The sequence below is a fragment of the Pongo pygmaeus genome, chromosome 15 (assembly GCF_028885625.2).
Source record: "Pongo pygmaeus isolate AG05252 chromosome 15, NHGRI_mPonPyg2-v2.0_pri, whole genome shotgun sequence".
In the NCBI taxonomy this organism is placed as follows: domain Eukaryota; kingdom Metazoa; phylum Chordata; class Mammalia; order Primates; family Hominidae; genus Pongo; species Pongo pygmaeus.
This window is the reverse complement of record NC_072388.2, coordinates 69,628,661-69,648,147: the sequence shown is the minus strand read 5'-3', so window position 1 is coordinate 69,648,147 and position 19,487 is coordinate 69,628,661. Positions and strand designations below refer to the sequence as shown.

Here is a 19,487-nt window from a genome sequence, read left to right as displayed (position 1 = left end):
TCCTGAGCTGAAGCAATCCTCCTGTCTGAGCCTCCGAAGTAGCTGGGACTACAGGGACTGCAGGCACACGCCACCATGCCCGACTAATTTTTCTTTTTCTTTTCTTCTTCTTCTTCTTTTTTTTTTTGGTAGAGACGGGATCTTGCTAAGCTGGTCTGGAACTCCTGGGGTCAAGAAATCCACCTGCCTCAACCTCCCCTCTGGGATTACAGGCATGAGCCCTCACCATACCTGGCTTTGGCAGTTTCTTGGTACCTAAAGTTTTTTTAGGAAATTGGTAATAGTATCAGTAAATGTGACTTTTTGATGTCATATAATGAAATGTGTCAACATTGAAGATCTATATAACTTGAGGAAGCAATATTTCCCAAATGGCAGTGAATGAGATTACAAAATCATGCATTCAAAATGCATTAAAAGTCAAAGATAGAACAGCAGGTTTTAACATAACAGTACCAAAAGTTCATGGATGTGGTTTCAGATTCTCCATTCCAGCTAACTTTTAAGAAACCATAACTTGTGGAGTTTTGGAATAATATCAAATAAGAATACCCACAATGATCTTAAGAGGCTATTAAAATACTCATTTCTTTTCCAACTACATATCTGTGTGAGGTCAGATTTTCTTCATATGTTTCAACTAAAACAAGATATTGGAACAGATTGAACACAGAAGCAGATATGAAAATTTAGGTGTCTTTTAAGTCAGACATTAAAGAGATGTGCAAAAATGTAAAATAATGCCACTCTTCCTAAATTTGTTTTTGTTTTGGAAAATACAGATATTTTTCATTAAAATTTGTTATTTATGTTAAACATTTATTATTGTTATTTTTAAATGGATCAATAAATATTTTCCAAAATTTTTCAGTTTCATTTTTCTTTTTTTCTTTTTAGAGATGGAGTCTTGCCCTGTCGCCCAGGCTGGAGTATAGTGGCACAATATCAGCTCACTGCAACTTCTGCCTCCTGGGTTCCAGCGATTCTCCTGGATTGAATGCATTTTGAATGCATGATTTTGTAATCTCATTCACTGCCATTTGGGAAATATTGCTTCCTTGAATTATACAGATCTTCAATGTTGACACATTTCATTATATGACATCATTTCATTATGTGACATCCAGTGATTCTCCTGCCTCAGCCTCCCGAGTAGCTGGGATTACAGATGCCTGCCACCCTGCCCCACTAATTTTTGTATTTTTAGTAGAGACAGGGTTTCACCATGTTGGCCAGGTTGGTCTGGAACTCCTGACCTCAAGTGATCCGCCCACCTTGGCCTCCCAAAAATGCTGGGATTACAGGCGTCAGCCACCGTGCCTGACCAGTTTCATTTTTGAATAGGATAACTGTGATAGATACGACACATACTCAGGTGCTCTTTGGGGTCTTCAATCTTTTTTTAAAAAAAAAAAGGGTACTGAAACATTTGAAACACCACCAGATGGCGCTGATGAGACTAAAGAACAGATTTTGTGTGTGTGTGAGAGAAAGGAAAAGATGGAGAGAGAGGGAAAATATGAAAGTGGGATCATAGTAGTGAGTTTTATGATATGAAATTTTGTAATGGCAGTGATATTTGTAGTCGCTATAGGGAAAAAGTGACAGGCTTGGGAACCTAATCAATAGGTTTCTACAATCTAAATTAGATGAGTAGATTTATGCCAAATAATATGTTGGGCTTTTTTTTTTTTTTTTTTTTTTAATTTCCTCTAACAAAAGCTAAGCACATTCCTTGGAGGAGTTCCCTGCAGCCTCAGGAACTCAGCAGATTAAACTGAAAAGGTTCAGTCTTTTCCATTTTGTGTTGCTAATAAGATAACATGAATCTCTGAGGCTTAAAGGTGGAATTTAGGCAGAATCATTCCAGGAAGGAGTGTACTATAGAAACCTCACAGCCTGCAGCTTATCCTCATGGGTCCTTGGAAGCCCTAAGTAGGGAGGAGGAAGTTGGAGTGGAGGCTGCTGAGGTGGGGATGGGAGAGGCTGCCTCTGAGATAGAGTTAGCTGGGTCTCTGGGTGACAAAATTGTATAAACGGCAGAGCTTTGTGTGAGGAACTATAAACAGGCATGGGAAAACTTGGAGCCAAATTTATTTTTCTTTCAAGGGCTGTCGGAAATAGCTGACAAAGGCTAGAATTCTTTTCCAGAGCTGAAGTTTTTATTGGCAATGCTCTTTTAAGGGCCACTAATAAGAAGAAAAGCAAGAGTCTGATCTGAAGGCTGGCTTCATAAGTGGGTTCATGAGCTGCTGAAGAAGTGGGTGCAGTGGGGTATCAACCCTCCCTCCCCTGCAGGCTGGTGGGGGGGTACTCACACATTCACAAACACTTGGGCAACCCACTATCTCTGTACTATGCACTATTCAAGGTGCTGGAGCTACAGCGGAGACTGAAATAGACATGGTCCCTACCCTCAAGAGGACTTGTTTGGCAAAACAAAGTCAATACTGAAGAAATCTAAACATTTTCATGCCAATGCCCCCACCCCCCCACCCTGCCCCACAATTGAGTTTTAAAGTGTTTTCCTAGTCTACTCGGCTCATTCTCCAGTAAAACATAATCAGTGCAACTGGCCAAGTCGAATGGCAGGTTTTCCACACGAAGATGAGAGTCAGCATGATACTGAAAGGGGCTCAGAAGGGCAGGGGTGCTGCTTCACCTTGACTGCCCTTTCTTCTTGCCCTTCTCCCTTCCTGCCCTTCTTCTTCCTACAAATATTTATTGAGCATCTGCTAAGTGGTACGTGTTGAGACAACAAAGTTGGACAAGACATACTTTGTCTCTAGCCTGGTATGTGGAGCTTACATGTATGTAAATGACAATAAGAAGGGAATTGCAAATTGTGGTTAGAGTTATGAAGAGCATACGGGATGGGAACCAATTTGAGATAAAGATGGTCAGATAAAGTCACTACAGGAAAGTGATTTTAAGTCAGAATTTCTCAACTTTGGCACTACTGATATTTTGGGTCAGAAAATTCTTTGCTATAGGGGACTATTCTCTGCGTTGCAGAATGTTCAACAGCATCCCTGGCCTCTGACCGCTGGATGCCAGTGGCACCCCCTGACTTCCACTTATGACAACCAAAAATATCTCCCAACATTGCCAAATGTCTCTTAAAGGGCAAAATTGCTCCCTTTTGAGAACCGCTAATTTAACCTGAGACTTAAAAATGATGAGCCCATCCAGAGAGGATTGCACTGAGGGTTTTACAGGCCACAGTGAAGAATTTGGGGTTTATTCTAAGTAGAAGGCAATCAACATTTTCCACTGGGGTGTCGTTACCTACTGTGAATTTTGAAGAGATCATTCAGGCTGTGGAGTGGAGGATGGATTAACTGGAGTTGTAGAGAAAGTCACAGCAGTCATAGGTGGCTGTTGCAATTGTGCCAAGAAATGATGGTGGCCTCAGCTGGGTGTTGATACTGGAGATGAGGAGAAGATTAATGTTCAACATTTTCAGTGTTTCACATTTCCAAGAACATCCAGGTCTTGCCGATGGATTTGATGTGGAGATTCCATCCCCAAGAATACCCCCACAGTGTTCTCTTTGCTCCCTGAGTTCATGGTGCTCTGTCCCCCATGATTCTGCTTGATGGTGAGTATCTCTTAAGCAATGGTTTCTGCTCATAAACCTGGAAAGGTAGAGAAAGCAGCACTGATGAATGAATGAATGCCAATCATGGCTAGATCCTGATACTTCACTTCCAACTTTCAAAGCCACTGATGAGGCAAAATCCACTCAGCATCCCCAATGCAGTTGAGGAATCTTGTGTTCCTCAGTAGGGATTAATGGAGGCATAGTTATCTGGAAGCTCAGAGTGGGAATAAGCAAAGCTGTTGGTTTGCATGACACTTGGCCATGGGCCTCTTGACAGAAGCTGGAGGGTAACTGACAGGCATTTGGGATGTGGGGACTGAGGCTCTTTGGTGAAAAGCAGTGTTCCCAGGAAAGTGGGTGAGCAGCAGGGACAAACTCTTAACAACATATTAGAGGCACAAGTAAGGCCTGTTTGTGAGTTTGTTTTTTTAATTGCATAGAACATGGTTGCCAGGATTTTAAATTGTAGTGCTCTAAGCATGTAATTAAGCGAGAAGGCTTAGTTGGCACCAGTTGGGAACCCAAGTTGTTGATGCAGCTTATGGTAATGATCTTCTGATATTAAAATTCAGAAGCTGAGTGTGTGTATGTCCCCAGCCCTATTTGTATGTTTTCCCTCTGGGCCTCCAAGCTCCAGGTAAAAATAATCAGGCTCCTTAAGTGTGTTTTTCGTTGTTGGTGTGAAAATCCCTGTCTAGGTCTCGGTCTGGCTTGTGGCAATGAGGTTCAGGTGAAGAGGTTTCTGGATCTGAAACAAAGGTCGATGATCTCAGCCCAGTCATGAGCCATTCCAGTCACTAAAATGCTCCATGCGATCTCTTCTTCTGCCTAAAATCACAGGATTTTAGAGCTGGGTGTGAACTGAGCAATTATCTTCTCATTTTCTATATGAGAAATCTGAGGGCCGGAGTCATGAACTGACTTCCTCAAAGCCACTCAGCTGATGCATGGCATCAAGAAATAAACAGGGGCCAGGTGCAGTGGCTCACACTTGTAATCACAGCATGTTGGGAAGCCAAGGCGGGTGGATCACCTGAGGTCAGGAGTTCGAGACTAGCCTGGCCAACATAGTGAAACCCCATCTCCACTAAAAATACAAAATTAGCCAGGCATGGTGGCGGGCGCCTGTAATCCCAGCTACTCGGGAGGCTGAGGCAGGAGAATCACTTGAATCCATGAGGCGGAGGTTGCAGTGAGCCAAGATCACGCCATCGTACCACTGCACTCCAGCCTGGGTGACAAGAGCAAAACTCTGTCGAAAGAAAGAAAGAGAGAAAGAGAGAGAGAGAGAGAGAGAGAGGGAGGGAGGGAGGGAGGGAGGGAGAGAGAGAGAGAGAGAGAAAGAAAGAAAGGAAGGAAGGAAGAAAGGAAAGAGAGAAAGAAGAAAGGAAGGAAAGAGAGAAAGAAAGAGAGAAAAATAAAAGAGAAAAGAAAAGAAAAGAAAAGAATCAGGCTTGGAACCCAGTGCAGAGTCCCTTCTTGTGTAACCCCAAGGTCCCTCACTGAGCTCCAGAGCAGTCTCTCTCTCACCCTCCCTCCCCTACCTCCTTCCACATAAATTTGCACCCTCTTTGAAATCAGTGGCTTGTTTTCCCAGTCTTTCTGCCGGAAGTGTGATGGTGACCCTGCTGCAGAGGTTTCACGGAGAGAGAAAGGGAGCATCATAGCTCGGTAACCAAAATGCAGTGTGAAATGGTAGGAGACAGTTCACTCTTCAAGTCATCAGGGAGCCATTTCACCTGGCAAAGGCAGCTTACTTAGTGGACCGTAATGGCCTGGAAGAGTTCCTGCCCCTCCCTGAAGTGAGCAATTTCCTCTGTTCAGCTCTGTCTGCACTGGCCCATTATATCCTAAACACACGGTGCGTTTACCTAGCAATTATCTGGAGTGGGAGCCAGCCCTTTCAAGAGGTCCTCTTTGATCCTTCCTAGGAATATCCTGGGAGGTGGGTAGGCAGATGGAGGGCCTCTTGCTGGAGGAGGGAAAGTAAGGCACACAGAGGGTTCCGAGAGTGTCCCGGAGTCAGGACTGGGTCTCTGGGACCCCTGGCCACCTAACCCCCACCCCTGCATTCTGCCCTCTTGGACTTCGCTGCTGCCCTGGCAGGTAGAGGACTTTAAAGAATCCCAGCTTGCTCCTCCCCAGGCCAATGAAGGAGGTGCTTCTTGTTAGAAGTGGATAAAGGTAAAGTGCCTGAGGATCTTTGGGATGGAAAAGCTTTTGTGCTCATTCGAGGTCCTGGATATCTTGGATGCCCTACTTTCAAAGGTTCTGTTCTACCTGCTTGTAAGTTCATGTACTTATTGAAATTTATATTCTGATTTTTGGTTCTGAAGATAGAGACATTACACTTATTTGGAAATGGAATTCTTCACCCCCACTACCTGGTATCCAGTGTTGGACCACACAAAACCGTCTCTAGAAAGAACAGAATCAACTCAATCACGCCAGCCTGTCATCTAGGGAGCCTGCAATGGGGCTGAGCAAGGACTTGGGAACCAGTTCTGAGTTTGAATCTCAGCTCCCAGCACCATAATTAAGGGTGTTATTCTAACTTCAGCTCCCATGGCTCCTCCCTGCACTTCTGTTTCAGAGCACTCGCCTCCAGGCTCTCCTTTCAATATTTGGTGCTTGCCTTGGGGCATTTGCATGCATGCTTCCTTTTCTCTGGAATGCTCTTCCTTGTGAGAGCCACAAGCCTACCCCCTTCCCTTCTTCAGACCCTTGCTCAATGCCATTGTAGCGGCGTCATTTGTCTGGGGTAATACGTGAGCTTTGTTGTCTCACACCAGGGAAATCAAGGACGCAGATGCACAAGAAGTGAGTTTAAGAGCAGATGTTTAATAGGTGAAAGAAAGAAAAGAGAATAGTTCTCTCTCCTGCAGAGAGAGAAAGAAGGACTCCTGAGTGGGTTTTCTGGTTCTGTGGTGAAATGCACGGAGTTTTATAGGCGAGCTTGAGGAGGTGGTGTCTGATTTACATAGGGCCTGCAAGATTGGTAGGACCAGGTGCACTATTCGCATAGCGCACAAAGAAGCTGGCCATTCCACCCTAATCTTTTATTATACAGATGGAGTCTCTACCTGGCTGGCATGGGTTGCCTGCCTTTCTACTTCACATGTAGTGACAAAGAAAAGGGAAGAGGGAACCTCCATGTTGAACACACCTGGCCCTCCGGTAGCCTTTGCCTATAGGCACAGCTGCCAGCATTTACCTATGCAAGCTTCCAGCTTGCTTATTTATGTCCGCAGATCGATTTTACAGGTGGCTGTTTGTTAGAAAAGAAATGATTTGGGGGCTGCTTTTTGTTAAAAGGGAAGCCTGACTGAGGACTCTCTTACCCTCACCAACTGCCTAAATAATTTCTTTTTAGCTTCTTTATCACCATCACGTGGAGGCTTTCCATGACCACTCTCGCTAAAACTGCAACCCTCCCCTCCCTCTCTCCATCATCTCCATTGTTTTATGTCTCTCAAAAACACTTGTCTCCCTCTGGCATTTCATATAATTCACTTGTACTTTTTGTTGATTGTCTGTCTGTCCCAACTACAACGAAAGTTCCATGAGGGCAGGGATTTTTGTTGCCTTTATTCATTGACATATCCCCAGAGTCCAGAACGGAATCCAGCCCCTTGGTAGGAGCTTAACAAATATAAATGAATACATAAATTTGAGCAAGTAACTTACCAAGCTCATGTCCTGTCTCTCTCTTGAAAGGATGGCATGAGAATTAAATACAACGTAATTGCTATAGGGAAAAATAATTGCCAACATATATTGAGTGCTTATTCAGTGCCAGCTTTTAAATTTGCTAAGTGCTTTGCATAAATCACCTTATTTAGTCCCCACAAAAATCCTATGAGGCAAGTATTCTTTTAACCTTCATTTTACGGGTGAGGAAACTGACGCTTAGAAAAGTTGGGTCACCTATTCAAGGTCACGCAAAATTCAGACCCATATTTGTTTGAGCTCAGAACCAGTACTATTTTTTTTTCTTTTCTTTATTATTTTAAGTTTTGGGGTACATGTGCGAGATGTGCAGGTTTGTTACATAGGTAAACGTGTGCCATGGTGGTTTGCTGCATCTATCAACCCATCACCTAGGTACTAAGCCCCTCATGCATTAGCTATTTATTCTGATCGTCTCCTTACCCCACTGCGCCCAAAAGGCCCCAGTGTGTGTTGCAGAACCAGTACTATTGACCCCAACAACATACGGCCAGGGCCTTGTGTGTAACCATAGCTTGACTAGTGCGAATTCTCTTCTCCAAAGCACATAGCGCAGCAGACCTGCACTGTCTGTCTGGCCTCTTCTTTTGGGAGCCTGTTCCTTCTACTGAAACCTGACATCTTGGAAGCATCCCCTGGTCTCAGGAGGCAGTGTGGTGTGGCAATGAGATGGCAAGTTTATTAACTGGGTGACCTAAGTTCTGACACCTCCTTTGCCCCCAAATTACTGTGTGATCTTGGGCAATTGCTTCCCCTCCGTGGGCCAGGTTCTGATGGTATAATGAGCACTGAGGTCCCTCCCAGCTTGAACAGTGGTGGGACTATTGGAGGACTCCACAGGGGTATGTGGTGTGTGACTCATCTCAGAGGATCCTGCCCCCCAGCTGTGGCCTTGACCCAGATCTGCTCATGAATGTAGAGTCTCCTGCTTTGATGATTGCTGGGCTTTCCCTCCCACAACTCTTGAGCTTGAATTTCAGGTTGCTGGATTTGAGTGGGAGGTTGGAGGAAGTAACCATCTAGTGATTTTCTAATCCCTTCTCTAGGGGAAAGCCCAAGAGAAAGAAAAGGAAGGTATGAGAGTCATTCCCACCCAACATGGCACAGAGTCATTGCAGGAAATACAGTTCTTTCTGGGGAGCCCAGCACCCTGCAAACCTCAGAGACTGCTATAGCAAAGGACATCTGCCCAACAGCCTCTTTCCCATTCCCCAGACCTGCTTTCTGCCAAAAGCGTCCCAAGGATCCCCTTCTTTGCTGACCCTAAAACTGTCTCACTTGAATTTCAAGTTCTTTTGTTGTTGTTTGTTTGAGACAGGGTCTTACTCTATCACCCGGGCTGGAGTGCAGTGGCATAATCACAACTCACTGAAGCCTTGACCTCCCAGGCTCAATTGATCTCCCCACTTCAGCCTCCTGAGTAGCTGGGACTACAGGCACATGCCACCACTCCCGGCTAATTTTGGTATTTTTTTGTAGAGAAGGGGTTTCGACATGTTGCCCAGGCTGGTCTCAAACTTCTGGGCTCAACTGAGGTGCGCACCTCGGCCTCCCAAAGTGGTGGGACTACAGGTATGAGCCACCATGCCAGACCGAATTTCAGGTTCTAAATTGAGAAATCATTTTTTTCCTCCTTGTGAAATGGAGGATGAATAAGCCAAGCTAGGCAATGGCTTGAGTTGTTTTCCTCAATTCATTTATTCATTCATCCATTCATTCAACATTTATGTGCTAGAATCTTTGCCAGGAACTAAAAGAGGAAATTAATTGGGTCCTGGCAAACTTAAATTGGGTAATTGGTAATTTGAGGAGAATTTAATGAAGAGACTATTTTCAAAGGGGAGGGCAGAGTGCAGGAAAACAAGGGGTAGTGCCATCTCCTGGAGCCAGTAACATCAGGAAGATATTATCAAGCCTAGGCTGAAGGGATAAAGGGAGAGACAATTCCCAGAATCCAGAAGCAATGAGTCAGGTGGAGAGGGCCACCGGGCAGAAGCTGTGCTTTAGTTGAAGGGCTCATCTAGCTGGTGAAATGATGACCTTGACCTTGACTTCACCCTCTTCTCTGCAGTGGCTGAATTCCATTTATGTATTTACTACAGGTCAGCCTCCTGGGGCTCGCAGGACGGCAGAGAAGGGCAGGGAGGGGATATGGAAGAAAAAACAGATGATTTCTAGCACAGAAACCAGACAGTTTCTGTCCCCAAGGAGCCTAAATACAGTGGGGGAGCAGCAGTGCAAAGCTGAATAAAGGCCTTAATAAATATATGAACAAAGTATAAGAGGAGCGCAGGTGTTAGGAAATGAGCTGTCAGGAAGGGGTTAATGTGCCTGAAGGTGAGGGAGACAGTTGGGTCCAGGGAAGAAGATCCAGAGGAATTGGTTCTCAAAGGCTGATTAGGCTTCTTCAAGGAGGTAATGTCTAAACTGAGATTTGCAATATCAACAGAAATTAGCTGGGAGGAGTCCAAACATGGTGAAAAACGTGTAAAAGCTGGAGATTGAAAGAGAGTATAGAACTCTTTGGGAAATTGTAAGTGAAGAATAAAGAGTGTAGGGTGTGTGGGGGGTGGGCGGGAGATGAAGTGGAGTAGAGAAGAAGGACCCAGGGATGAAGAATTATTTTGCCCAACTAAGGACTTTGAAAATGTGTCTAAGGCCAATGGTAAGTTTTTAAAAGGTTTTCATCAGAGGAGTGGTAGCATTGTGTTTATGTTTTAGAAAATCACTTTGATTGAGGGGAAAAGAGTGGGTTAAAGGCAGGTGGATTAGAAAGAATATTGTTTTTGTAATCTAAATGAGAGATGACAGCAGCCCAAAGTAAACTGGTAGAAGAGGGGATGGAAAGAGGTATTAAGAAGTCAAACTGGATGGGATTTGGGGTTTGAATATAGGAATTTAGGAAGACTTTAGTTCTGGGGAGATGGTGATATGGTTCACTGAGATAAGCTTAAGAGAAGGAACAATGTGTGTGTGTGTATGTGTGTGTGTGTGTGTATTGAGGAGGAGAGTGAATCATGGTGGAGAAGATGTAGGGGATTGATAAATTATCCAGTTTGAAGCATATTGAAGTGATGATACTAGGAGGATAACCAAATAGACCTCTTAGTGCTTTTTTTTTTGAGATGGGGTCTCACTATGTTGCCCAGTCTGGAGACCAGTGACTATTCACAGGCATGATCATAGTGCACTGCAACCTTGACCTCCTAACCTCAAACAATCCTCCCTGCTCAGCCTCCTGAGAAGCTAGGATTACAGGTGCACACCACCATGGCTGGCTCTGTTAGTGCTTTGGACAAGCTGTTTAGAAGAGGTCTGAGTGGAAGCTATGGATTTGAGAACCATCAGATGCAAACGATGATTGCAGCAATGGAGTCCATGAGATCAACGTGGAAAGAGCTTAGAGTGAGGAGAAAAAAAGACTATAGAATGCTGACTTTTAAAGGATGGCCAGAGGTAGAAGAACTCAGGGGATGAAGGAGTGGCCTGAGAAGAAGGAAAAGAACTTAGAGAGAGTGGAGTCATAACAGCCAAAGAGAATATTGAGTTCTAAGGGGAAGCAAGAGGAGGAGTAACATGTCAAAACATTGCTGAGTGGCCCTGTGCACAGGAGTCAGTTAACAGTATGATTAGCCTTTTTCTTTCTGAGTCTTTTAATCAGATAGATAAGAAGTATTTCCTGGGCATCTACAGTATGCTTATTATGGGCTAAATTGTGTCCCCCCTACAAATTTATAGGTTGAAGTCAGAACCTCCTGTACCGCAGAATGTGACTGTTTGGAGGTAGAATCTTTATCTATCTGCTTGGGCTGCCATAACACAATACCACAAACTGGGTGGCTTAAACACCAGAAGTGTATTTTTTTCTCAGTTCTGGAGACTGGAAGTCCCAGATCAAGGAGTAGCAGGGTCCATTTCTGATGAAGGCTCTCTTCTTGGCTTGTAGACAACTGCCTTCTCTTCTCTCTGTGTCCTCACGTAGTGGATGGAGAGTGAGTGATGTCTCTTCTTTCTTTATTTTTATTTTTTAAGACAAGGTCTGGCTCTATCGCCCAGGCTGGAGTGCAGTGGTGCAATCTCAGCTTATCGCAACCTCTGCCTCCTGGGCTCAAACGATCCTCCCACCTCAGCCTCCTGAGTAGCTGGGACTACATGCATGCGACACCATGCCTGACAAATTTTTGTATTTTTTGTAGAGATGGGGTTTTGCCATGTTGCCCAGGCTGGTCTGGAACTCATGAGTTCAAGCAATCTGCCCGCCTCAGCCTCCCAAAGTGCTGGGATTGCAGGCACGAGCCACTGCGTCCAGCAGATGTCTCTTCTTATAAGGACACTAATTCTATCAGAGAAGGGTTTCACCCTCATGACCGCATCTGACAATAATTAATTCCCAAAGGTCCTATCTCCAAATGCCAGCAACATATGAATTTTAGTGGGGATACAAACATTCAGTAACTAACATTTCCCAATATTTGTTCTCTGATCTGTGATAACAGAAGGTTCAGCTGGGCAGTTTGCCACATAACTAAAGATATTTCTGGGCCAGGTACAATGGCTCACACCTGTAATCCCAACACTTTGGGAGGCTGAGGTGGGAGGATTTCTTGAGCCCAGGAGTTTGAGACCAGCCTGGGCAACACAGCAAGACTCTGTCTACAAAAGAAAAAAGAGAAGAAAAAATTAGCCAGGCGTGGTGGTGCATGCCTGTAGTTCCAGTTGCTTGGGAGGCTGAAGTAGGAGGATCACTTGAGGTGGGAGGATGGTACCACTGCACTCCAGCCTGGGTGACAGATCAAGACTCTGTTTCTTAAATTAAAAAAAAAAAAAAAAAAAAAAAAAAAAAATATATATATATATATATATATATATAGTTAGAGCATATTGAAGTGATGGTACTAGGAAGATAACCAAATAGACCTGTTAGTGCTTTTTTTTTTTTGAGATGGGGTCTCACTATGTTGCCTAGTCTGGAGTCCAGTGGCTATTCACAGGCATGATCACAGTGCACTGCAACATTGACCTCCTAACCTCAAACAATCCTGCCTGCTCAGCCTCCTGAGAAGCTAGGATTACAGGTGCACACCACCATGGCTGGCTCTGTTAGTGTTTTGGACAAGCTGTTTAGAAGAGGTCTGGGTGGAAGCTATGGAGATATATATATACACACATATTTCCCAGTGTCCTTTGTAGTTGGGTTGTGAGCATGTGACTAGGCTCTGGCCAATAGAATGTGAGTGGAAGTGATGTGTACAGCACCGCCATGGTACCCACATGAGGAAAGAGGCATATTCTCCCCTTTCACCCTTCTTTCTTTCTTGCTGCCTGGAAGGGCAGACATGTGGTGGTGGGAGCTGGAACAGCCATCTTAGACCATAGGATGGAAACCTTGTGTTGAGGATGGCTGAACATGAAGCTAGAAAGAGCCTGTACACCAGACACCACGTGGGCACTCTGTCAGCCCGGACTGGTTTTATGTGGACTATTACTTGTTTAATCCACTATTATTTTGTTCCTTGTAATAAGAAGTAAATGGCTATTCTAATATATCTAGGATGGGGCTACACCATGGTAGAATCTCCGGTTTGTACTGTACACAATGGGCCCCATCCCATTGTGCTACTATCATGTGCTAGGTATTGTGTTAGGTCTGTGTTACATATTAGAATTATTTTATCTAATTCTCACAATGGCTCTGTAAGGTAGGCATTATTAGCCCTATGTTAATGTTGAGGAAACTAGGCTTCAGAGAAGTTATGTCATTTACCCAAAGGAGCTCTGTCAGTAGGTGACAGAGTCGGGGTTGAATCTAGGTCAGTGGTTCTTAACCAGAGGCAATTTTGTCCCCCAGGAGACATGTGGCACTGTTGAGAAATTTTTGGTTGTCACAAGTAGGAGTGGGGAGGGATGTACTCAAGGGTGGCAGGAATGCTGCTGAACATCTAAATATGCACAGGACAGGCCTCACAGTGAGGAATTATCTGGCCCCAAATATCAACTGTGCCGAGGCTGAGAACCCTTGAGGACCCGTCTATGAAAAGCTCAGGCTCCTTCCATTACACCAAATTGGGAAATGGAAGTTAAAGAGGGAGTTATGAAAAATGATATAGAATAATGTCATGAAAATAATATTTTAGGAAGCTAAACCTGGAGTGGTGAGAAGGATGAGCTGGAGATGGGAGAAACTGAAGCTAAGAAGACTATTATTGGAAGCCACAGACTGGTCCAGGTGAGAGGCAGGAAGGACCTGGAGGGGTAGATGGCTGAGGTCCATAAAGGGAAGACAAGTTAAGTGCCAGTGGCAAGAACTTGACTGAGAGCAGGTAGAGGATGCGAGAGGCAGGGAGAAGTGAAGGCAGACAAGGCAGTGGTGATTTCTCTTCTCCATGTGCATCCCCTCTTCCTCCCCTTCCTCCTCCTCCCCTTCCTCCTCCTCCTCTTCCTCCTCTTTCTTCTTACCCCTCCTCCTCTTCCTCCTTTCCCTTCTTCCTCTTGTTTCTCCTTCTCCTCCTCTTCATTCCCTCCTCCTCCACTTCTTCCTCCTTTTCCCCCCATCCCTCCCTCTTCCCCCTCTTTTCCCTACAGCCCCCTGCCCCATTGGCATCTGCTTCTATCTTCCTTCTCGCTAACCTCTTTCTCTAATGGGCATGCTCTGTTTTCCGCTGACCCCTAGTTCTAGACCGTGGGTCCCACCCCCAGCAAATGCAACATGGAAAAATCTTGGTTTCCTCAGCTTTGTTCACTGTGACAAGAAAGAGTGAGCTCCCACAGTGACAGCAACAGACTCTGACACATCTTTTCAATCTTCTCTTTCCATTTCCTTTAAAACTTTTGGCCTTAAAAACTTTGACCAGTATGTAGGATTGTTATAGAGACAGACAAGTGGTCCAGGAAAGAACCTCAGGGAATTTCTGACATGAGGGAAAAGGAAGGAAATCCTTTGTCTCACTTTTGTTGTTTCCTTTGGAGTGTTTTCCAAAGGACACTGGCCTGTTGACAAGGCATCCCAAAGGCTTTGGGGCTGGCCCTTCCTTTTCCTTGTCCCTGGTCTGTCTGTCCTTGTAGCCTGGTGCCTGCTTCAGGGCTGGGAGCTGGGGTTGCCAGATGTGCTCTGAGCCCTGCTGGCAGAAGCACTTGTGTTTGGCCTCTATGTCTGCTTCCCTGCCCTTCTCTTCCCCAGGTCCTGGGTAGCCCTGTTGAAAGGCCAGTGGCATCTCATGCCTTCAGAAAGATTTAGACAATAAAGAGGCTGCAATGATGAGCTGATTGCTTTCAGGCTGACAGCTAAAGTCTGTGACAGCCTGATTGCTTTCAGGGCTGACAGCTAAAGTCTGTGTCAGCAGAGTCAACCATCAAGAGGGAAGGTGAGCACCTTCCAGCTAATGCTGGGTTCCCAGCTCCTCCCATTGTTGTGAGACGTACTATGTCCATTTCATCTCTTCTCACCCTTCAGCCTGTGTGCATTCCTCTCCTCTGGGCCCACTGCTCACCTGCTCTCATTCTGTTCTTTAGTATTCTGTTCTCTCTCTCATCCCACACTATCTTCAAAGAGAGCCAGGCCTTGGAGAACAGAGGGAAGTCCAAGTTCCCCTTTGGCTTCTGGCTCCCAGCGTCCCCTTTCTGTGCCCTTTGCTCACCCTCTTTCCAGGATCTGCTGTCTCCATGCTTCTCCACCCATAGCATCACCACCTATTCCTAGGAAGGATTTGGATACCAGTCATGTGTATCTTCAGCAGCCTCATGGCATGATGTTTTGGAACACACATGCACTTGGGAACTTAGTAGCTTGGGTTGAAATCTGGGCCCTGTTCCTTACATGCAACTTTGAATATGTTAACAAAAGTCTCCACGGGCAAGTATCCACAATCTGTAAATTGGGGCTAACAGTATATATCATGTGATTGTGAGGATTCAATGAGTAATGTATGTAAATACTTTGGACAGTGCCTGGCACTTGAGGAGTTTTATAAAAATTAGGTATTACTACCATATGTATATAAATGAATGTGCTGTACCTCAATAAGGAGATCAGTGAGTAGGAGAGGCCCCCTCCGTGCCATGGCAAACTCAATCAAGGGCCACCATGGGGTGACCAGGCTGTGGGAATGGCCAGATCCATGCCTGCTGCCGTCAGCATGGCCAGGTAAACGTTGGTGCTGACCAGAAAAGGCTGAGCCAAATGTTCAAATCAGCACAGTGGGCTTGAGACTTTGGGAGCCACTGTGGAGAAGAAGAGCACAGATGAGATAGGGAATGGAAAGTAGGTTCTGCACAGGCAGGGGTGATGTCATTCCTCCTGTCACTGGGCTGCAGGGTGAGCATCAAGCCAGCCATGCAGGAGAACAGAAAGTGCACGCTGCTGTAGGAGGGGTGTGGGGGTGTGTGCATGGCCAAATAGAAGACGTGTTGCTTCCCTAGGAACCTGCTAGCAGACTGGTAGGAGGAACTGCAGTGTGTGGAGCACTGATTGCCAATAAAAACCATTTCGTTGTTACCTCCCTCCATATCCTGTGCCCTTGTTCAGGTCCTCAATGCAATTCATAGGCTTTTCTTTCCCCTCCCAGGAAAGGTCCCTGGGCAAAGCCTGTGACCACGGCCACACCTGAAGGTATGTGAATTACAGTCTTCTATGTGTCTTCTTTGCTTTCTCTAAAAGGGAGGGATGGAAAGCTTTTTTTTTTTTAATTTTTATTTTTTTGACAGGGATTCATTCTGTCTCCTAGACTGGAGTGCAGTGGTGTGATCATAGCTCACTGCAGTCTCTGCCTCCTGGCTCAAACGATCCTCACACCTCAGCCTCCTAAGTAGTTGGCACTAATAGGCACACGACCGCCATGCCCAGCTTTTTTTTTTTTTTTTTTTGTAGAGATGGGGTTTCTCCATGTTGCCCAGGCTAGTTCTGACTTTTATGAAAGACACGGTATCACTACCCAGCAGGATGACAGATGTTAGAGATCCAGGACCTCCTCCTGGTGCTCCCTGGCTCAGTGGTGAGGCTATCTTCCCAAGGGAGGAGTGGCAGATGGCACACAGGGTTCCCCCGCTCAAGGCTTTGGGAGCACCGTTCATCCCAGGGCATCACTCACATCTGCAGTCCTAGGAGTTGCACAGGGTGCAGATTTACCCGGAGACCCCAGCCTCAATTGGGGTCAAAGGGACTCTGCCTCAGGATCCCTTCCTCCCTGTTCTTGGCTCTCTTTTGTGAAGAGCTGTGGGTGGGGGAAGGTGACCATGGGGACTGAGAGCAATCAAATTGAAATGCAGGGCTAAGAGAGGCCATTGCTTTGGGCAGAAAGAGAAAATTCATAGCAGAGGGAAGAGCAGGTCCCAAGCTTCCCCACCACCCCCATGTCCCCGGTCTCACCTCAAGCTTCAGAGGGCAGGATCCTGCCTTGGAGATGATGTACCAACACAGCTACTTCCCCACCAGTTCATTAGGAAGACAAATGCCTGAGACAAATTCCTTAGGATTTGCCAAGAACCAATTCCTTAGAATTCTTTTTCTGGCAACTTCCATAGCATTGCCAAGCTAATGGAGGGATCCCAGGGATATATCTGATGCCTGGAGCAACAGGAAAAGCGGGAGCCCACAAGACGATCAGTCAGATGTGTGCACCTAGCACAGTGGCAATGCCCAATGTCCTGATACAGACCTTTGTAGTTCCCTTGGGCTCAGGAGGAACCATAATGCCAAATGACACAGTCACATGGAAGGGCAGGGCTGCAGCGGCAGTGACTCAGCAGGAAACGAGTTAGTTCCCCACAAGGATCTAGCTTGAGGAATATCTGAGGCCAGAGTGTAGTGGTTGGTCTGTTTGCTTTTATAGTCTGCAACCCGTTTATTGATAAAACTGTTGTGTTTTTCAATGTTAAGTAAAATGCTATGCAAAAGTATCCTCAAGCCAAGTCCCCTAGCTCCAGGGGTGATTATCAAAATAATGCCAGAAATTAATCCTTTTATGCAAGGATGTCGAGGAGGTCCTGCAGTCCAGGGGAAGGGGCCTTGGGTGGTTCAGGGTAGTGCCATTCACCAGCCTGGAAGAAAAGCAGTTTAATATTTTCAACAACCTGTATTGATACACACGTGTTGGCTGAATGTCAGCCCTGCCTAGCCCTCACCTCAAACTGAAGCTTTATTACATAAGCATTGTGGTACTTACTCTTGCCTGAATATTGAAGAAACCCCATTCCTCATCTTCAAATCCCTCATATGGCTCTTTCTCCAATGTGAGTTTCAGAAGACTCTGAAGTGTGAGAAATCTCTCTGCTTTGACCAGTCTTTTGGGCAAGGCCTCATGTGTCAATAAGGGTGTGTCTCCTTCCTTTCCAGCTCAGTCCCAACTATTTTCTTTCATACAACACATACTGTCCAGTGGAACTTCTTGCTCTTTCTTTTCACACCCTAAGCGTTCATGTCTCTAAGCCTTTGCTCCTGCAGTTTCCTCTACCTGGGTGCCTTTTTCTCTTCTCTCCTTGTGTCCAACTCATGGTCATCCTGTAAGGCCTTTGCAAATGCCACCTTTTCCATGAAAGTCTCCAACTATTCCTGTCTTCATAAATGATCTCTCTCTGTCCTGTGACATCTTAAAACAATTTTTTAAAACTTCAGTATGGCACTTTAGAATTTTGTCATCATCATTACTGACATCATCATCATCATCATCATTTGGCTGGATTCATTGAGAATCTACTATGTGCCATGAAAATATTCTGTGCTCTACAGTCTCATTTGCTTTTCTGTCCTATAAAAATAATTATGTATGTATGTATGCATGTTTTCTTCCTTTCTAGCATACAGTAATAAAGCAAATGGAATTTGGAATCAGATTTGGGTTTGGACCCGAGTTCCATTATTTGGTTGTAGGACTTTAGGCAAATTACTCAGGCTTCCTAAGCTCCAGCTTTCTTGTTGGTAAAACACTGATAATAACACTTACCTCATAAAGGGTAATACAGTAATAAAGCAAATGGAATTTGGAATCAGATTTGGGTTTGGACCCGAGTTCCATTATTTGGTTGTAGGACTTTAGGCAAATTACTCAGGCTTCCTAAGCTCCAGCTTTCTTGTTGGTAAAACACTGATAATAACACTTACCTCATAAAGGGTAATTGTATTACATCAAATAATAATAATAATTGCCAGCATTTGTTCAGTGCATATTATATGCTGGGCAGTGCTCCAAGTATCAATTCTGTATTATTTAATAATTTAAATCCTCACAGTAACCCTATGAAATAACTAATAATACCCTTACTGTACAGAGGGAGAATCTAAGGCAAAGAAGCCAGTCAGTGGAAAGCTAGAATAAGAATTTTGACTTTAGAATCCTCACTTTTATTTTATTTTTTTTAAAACTGAGTCTCACTCTATTGCCCAGGTTGGAGTGCAGTGGCACTACCTCGGCTCACTGCAACCTCTGCCTCCTGGGTTCAAGCAATTCTCCTGCCTCAGCCTCCCGAGTAGCTGGGACTACAGGCACCCGCCACCATGCCTGGCTAATTTTTGTAGAGATGGGGTTTCACCATTTGGCCAGGCTGGTCTCAAACTCCTGACCTCAAGTGATCTGCCCACCTCGGCCTCCCAAAGTGCTGGAATTACAGGCGTGAGCCACTGTGCCTGGCCAGAATCCTCCCTTTTAGTCATTACCAACAACTGCCTCTGTAGGGTGGATGATACCTGGCCTGGGCTGGATATTGTCTGAACAGTACGTAGCCCAGTATCTGGCAAGTATTTCAAAATTTGCAGCTGTAATTCTTATTCCCATTCTTATTGCTCAGGGCTGGGGTCTATCCTGTGCATCTCTGTTTCTCCACAGCACCTCATAACACTAAGAGCTTGCATTTGTTTAGCATTTTCCATGTGCCAGGGATTGTGCTAAGCCTCTAGCCCTAGCAAATGAATAAATGAGTGATTGAATAAATGAATGAATGAAAAGATTATACAAAAGCTCTTGAACATTGGGCAAAGACTATCTGAAAAGAGGATTCATTCCTTCCAGTTTACTCGCCAGGCAAAAAGATGATGGGGTGGAGGAGAGGCCTCCCAGGGACCTGAATAACTCCCAGTATTCATCAGTATTTTCATTAACGACTTGAAAGACGGACTGCAGAGTATGCTAATCAAATTGGTGAAGGCTGTGAGGCAGAATAGAAGCTG

At 45.1% G+C, this 19,487-nt stretch overlaps 1 long non-coding RNA gene across 1 annotated transcript; it reads right to left on the bottom strand.

The window, feature by feature from the left end:
* Positions 1–3,356: 3,356 nt before the first annotated feature.
* Positions 3,357–16,853, bottom strand: LOC129012869 (uncharacterized). Its single transcript, XR_008493729.2, has 5 exons — positions 16,695–16,853; positions 15,346–15,550; positions 13,961–13,968; positions 11,896–11,980; positions 3,357–3,638 (listed from the first exon to the last, which is right to left on the bottom strand). It is a non-coding gene; the product is annotated as an uncharacterized LOC129012869 (long non-coding RNA).
* Between the last annotated feature and the right edge of the window lie 2,634 nt (positions 16,854–19,487).